The following is a 5,738-nucleotide window of genomic DNA, read 5'->3' as shown; positions in this document are numbered from 1 at the left end:
TTTGACTGGTCTGTGGTTTTGAGGCTGGTTGGACATCACAGGAGGTTGGTGGCACCTGAATTGGGGAGAACGGGCTCGTGGTAATGGCTGAAGCCGTTCCGGACATTATTATGAGCCGTTCTCCCCTCATCAATCTCCTGTGTTTGACATACTGCCAAATTCTCTATAACAACATTGGCTGAACACCTTCTTCGCTCACTTTGAGGATAATACAGTGCCACCGACCCGGCACGCTATCAAGGACTGTGGGTTCTCCTTCTCCGTGGCCGACGTGTGTAAGACATTTAAGCATGTTAACCCTCGCAAGGCTGCCAGCCCAGATGGTATCCCTAGCCGCGTCCTCAGAGCATGCGCAGACCAGCTGGCTGGTGTGTTCACAGATATATTCGATCTCTCCCTATCCCAGTCTGTTGTCCCCACATGCTTCAAGATGGCCACCATTGTCCCTGTACCTAAGAAAGCAAAGGTAATTGAACTGAATGACTATCGCCCATTAGTACTCACCTCTGTCATCATGAAGTGCTTTGAGAGACTAGTCAAGGATTATATCACCTCCACCCTACCTGCCACCCTAGACCCACTTCAATTTGCTTACCAACCCAATAGATCCACAGACTGACTATGCAATCGCCACCGCACTGCACACTGCCCTGTCCCATCTGGACTAGAGGCATACCTATGTAAGAATGCTGTTCATTGACTATAGCTCAGCATTCAACACCATAGTACCCTCCAAGCTCATCATCAAGCTCAAGGCCCTGGGTCTGAACCCCGCCCTGTGCAACTGGGTCCTGGACTTCCTGACGGGTTGCCCCGAGGTGGTGAAGGTAGGAAACAACATCTCCACTTTGCTGATCCTCAACACTGGGGCCCCATAAGGTTGTGTGCTCAGCCCCCTACTGTACTCCCTGTTCACCCATGACTGCGTGACCAAGCACGCCTCCAACTCAATCATCAAGTTTGCAGACGGCACAACAGCAGTAGGCTTGATAACCAACAACAATGAGACAGCCTTTCAGGGAGGAGGTGAGGGCTCTGGGAGTATGATGCCAGGAAAATAACCTCTCACTCAACATCAACAAAACTAAGGAGATGATCATGGACTTCAGGAAACAGCAGAGGGAGCACCCCCCCATCCACATTGATGGGACAGTAGTGGAGAAGGTGTAAAGCTTCAAGTTCCTCGGCCTCCACATCACGGACAAACTGAAGTGGTCCACCCACACAGACAGCGTGGTGAAGAAGGCGCAACAGCGCCGTTCAACCTCAGGAGGCTAAAGAAATTTGGCTTAACACCGAAAACCCTCACAAACTTTTACAGATGCACAATTGAGAGAATACTGTCGGGCTGTATCACCGCCTGGTACAGCAACTGCATCGCCCACAACCGCAAAGCTCTCCAGAGGGTGGTGCGGTCTGCCCAATGCATCACCGGTGACAAACTACCTGCCCTCCAGGACATCTTACGCAACCCTGCACATTAGAGGCTGCTGCCCTATATACACAGACTTGGAATCTCTGGCCACTTTAATAATGGAACACTAGTCACTTTAATAATGTTTAAATAATGCTTTACTCATCTCATATGTATATACTGTATTATATTCTACTGTATTTTAGTCTATGCCACTCCGACATTGCTCGATCAAATATTTATATATTTCTTAATTCCATTCTTCTACTTTTAGATGTGTTTGTATTGTTGTGAATTGCTAGATATTACTGTACTGTTGGAGCTAGGAACACAAGTATTTTGCTACACCCGCAATAACGTTGCTAAATATGTGTATGTGACCAATAAAATTTGATTTGAAAACTGTTATCCGAAAAGATAGAATTTGTAGATAATTGGCCCTCTTTCTGGGACTCACCCACAAACAGGACCAAGCCTGGCCTGCTGAGGAGTGACAGACTCCATCCTAGCTGGAGGGGTGCTCTCATCTTATCAATGAACATAGACAGGACTCTAACTCCTCTAGCTCCACACTGAGATAGGGTGCAGGCCAGGCAGCAGGCTGTTAGCCAGCCTGCCAGCTTAGTGGAGTCTGCCACTAGCATAGTCAGTGTAGTCAGCTCAGCTATCCCCATTGACACCGTGTCTGTGCCTCGATCTAGGTTGGGCAAAACTAAACATGGCGGTGTTCGCCTTAGCAATCTCACTGAAATAAAGACCTCCATTCCTGTCAGCAGTGATGAATTCATGAACTTCATTGACGAAAAGATCATGATCATTAGAAAGCAAATTACGGACTCGTCTTTGAATTTCTCGGAAGCTCAGTTGTCCTGAGTCTGCACAAAACTGCCAGGACCTAAGATCAATGGAGACACTCAAGTTTTTTTTATTCTATATCTCTTGACACATTCATGAAAATAAGCATGGCCTCTAAACCTTCAAGCTGCATTCTGGACCCTATTCCAACTAAACTACTGAAAGAGCTACTTCTTGTGCTTGGCCCACCTATGTTGAACATAATAAACGGCTCTCTATCCACCGGATGTGTACCAAACTCACTAAAAGTGGCAGTAATAAAGCCTCTCTTGAAAAAGCCAAACCTTGACCCAGAAAATGTTTTAAAAAAAACTATTGGTCAATATATTGAATCTCCCATTTCTCTCAACATGTTTTGAAAAAGCTGTTGCACAGCAACTCACTGCCTTCCTGAAGACAAATAATGTATATGAAACGCTTCAGTCTGGTTTTAGACCCCATCATAGCACTGAGACTGCAGATGTGAAGGTGGTAAATTACCTTTTAATGGCGTCAGACCAAGGCTCTGCATCTGTTCTCGTGCTCCTAGACCTTAAGTCTGCTTTTGACACCATCGATCACCACATTCTTTTTGAACGATTGGAAACCCTAATTGGTCTACACGGACATGTTCTGGCCTGGTTTAGATCTTATCTGTCGGAAAGATATCAGTTTGTCTCTGTGGATGGTTTGTCCTCTGACAAATCAACTGTAAATTCCGGTGTTCCTCAAGGTTCCATTTTAGGACCACTATTGTTTTCACTATATATTTTACCTCTTGGGGATGTCATTCAGAAACATAATGTTAACTTTCACTGCTATGCGGACGACACACAGCTGTACATTTCGATGAAACATGGTGAAGCCCCCAAGTTGCCTACCCTGGAAGCCTGTGTTTCAGATATAAGGAAGTGGATGGTGCCAAATGTTTCACTTTTAAACTTGGACAAAACAGAGATGATAATGCTAAGTCCCAAGAAACAAAGCAATGCGGAGTGCCTGGACACAGACCTTAGCCGTGGTATATTGGCCATATACCACACCTCCTCTGGCCTTATTACTTAATTATAACAACCTTTTTACATCAGCAGATGTCACAAAGTGCTATACAGAAACCCAGCCTAAAACTCCAGACAGCAAGCAATGTAGATGTAGAAGCACGGTGGCTAGGAAAAACTCCCTAGAAAAGCAGGAACCTCGGAAGAAACCAAGAGAGGAACCAAGCTCTGAGGGGTGGCCAGTCCTCTTCTGGCTGTGCTGGGTGGAGATTATAACAGTGCATGGCCATTAAGGCCAGATTGTTCTCCAAGATATTGAAACAGCCCTTAGCCGTGGTATATTGGTCACATACCACACCTCCTTGGGCCTTATTGCTTAAATATACCACAGCTGTCAGCCAATCAGCATTCAGGGCTCGAACCACCAAGTTTATAAATACATTTGATTGATTGTCAGAAAAACGTGTCTGCTTGTGTTGATGTCCTGCACTAGCTAGCTTGCTAAATCATCCCATTCCTAAGCCATGGATGGAGATGTGGATTTGGACTTCTGGTTTTGACATAATTATCTGTACAGGCCAAAGACTATGACGGTGATTTCTGATCTAACCATAAATTAATATATTGTTCCACTGGCCTGAGATGATTGAAGTTACAATATGTAGCCTAGATGTAGCCTAGTAGGCTCACATTAGCTAGCTAGCTAACTTAGCTGGTTCATTGTTGCCCATGCCAGATTAGCTAGGTAGCTAATTTAGCTGGTTCATTGTTGCCCATGCCAGGAAGTTAGGCTTGCAAGCGTTTTAGCGAGGTTGCCTATGAGAACAAAAACTAAAAGTGTACTGTATAACAGAGCCATAGACCGTTTAGCCAACAGGAAAGAGATTAGGATGGCATTGGCGTTCAGCTAGTCTACAACTAGGGTGAGGCAACATTGTTTTTTTTTAACTTGTGCACACACACACATGTTAAGTTCTTCTAACCTTGTGGGGACCTAACATTAATTACCAATCAAAATCCTATTTTCCCTAAACCTAACCCTTACCGTAACCCTAACCCTTACCCTAACCCTAACCCTTACCATAACCCTAACCGTAACCCTAACCCTTACCCTAACCCTTACCATAACCCTAACCCTTATCATAACCCTAACCCTGGCCTTAACCCTAATCCTAACCTTAACCCTAACCCATAACCCTTACCATAAACCTAACTCTTACCGTAACCCTAACCCTAACCCTTACCATAACCCTAAGCAGGAGGTAATGAGCCCCAGGTGTGGGTCATTAACAGACCGATTGGACTGAAGGGAAATTTGAACATAAAGCTCACCTCGTTGCCTCTTTCTTCGTCCAAGCCCAGTTGGCCATGGGGGTTGCGGATGTGGCTTATGATCGGACGATCGGAGTTCGAGCCACGCTGGGGATCACACCGGTCTTTTTCCCCCAGGGCCTGGGAACCTAAAGGCCCAAGGCCATAATGCCCATTGGAGGCCCAAAGCCATAGGCCATAATGCCCATTGGCGGCCCAAAGCCATAGGCCCTAATGCCCTTTGGCTGCCCAAATCCTTAGGATGTGTCGGTAAGATATGCACCTGGTTATTTTTTTGGGTTACCAGGTGTGAAAATGTTTTACTTTTCAGAAATTGCAATATGTTTTACTTTTGGGTTACCAGGACCATTTAAAAAAAAAACGGTTTTAAATCATTTTAAAGGGTATACACATATCTCTTCCTACTATGTCATCAACATACTGAAGCCCCATGTCACTGGGATAAAGCATTAGTGATTTATGAGTGTTTTTATGTGATTTTGGGCATTGGCCACAACTGTGGGCCTTGTGTTATTTTGGGGTCAAAAGTCTTCAGAATGGTTTTAAATAATTTTAAATGGTACACACATAACATATCTATCTATGTGAGATACATACTGAAGCCCCATGTCACTGGGATAAAGCATTTCTGATTTATTAGTGTTTTTATGTGATTTTGGGCATTGGCCATAGCTGTGGGCCTTGTGTTATTTTGGGGTCAAAAGTCTTCAGAATGGTTTTAAATACTTTTAAATGGTACACACATAACATATCTATCTATGTGAGATACATACTGAAGCCCCATGTCACTGGGATAAAGCATTTCTGATTTATGAGTGTTTTTATGTGATTTTGGGCATTGGCCATAGCTGTGGGCCTTGTGTTATTTTGGGGTCAAAAGTCTTCAGAATGGTTTTAAATACTTTTAAATGGTACACACATAACATATCTATCTATGTGAGATACATACTGAAGCCCCATGTCACTGGGATAAAGCATTTCTGATTTATGAGTGTTTTTATGTGATTTTGGGCATTGGCCATAGCTGTGGGCCTTGTGTTATTTTGGGGTCAAAAGTCTTCAGAATGGTTTTAAATACTTTTAAATGGTACACACATAACATATCTATCTATGTGAGATACATACTGAAGCCCCATGTCACTGGGATAAAGCATTTGTGA

This window comes from Salmo salar, chromosome 12 (assembly GCF_965601325.2).
Source record: "Salmo salar chromosome 12, fSalSal1, whole genome shotgun sequence".
In the NCBI taxonomy this organism is placed as follows: Eukaryota; Metazoa; Chordata; class Actinopteri; order Salmoniformes; family Salmonidae; genus Salmo; species Salmo salar.
The sequence above is the reverse complement of the archived record's forward strand: the minus strand, read 5'-3'. Positions refer to the sequence as shown.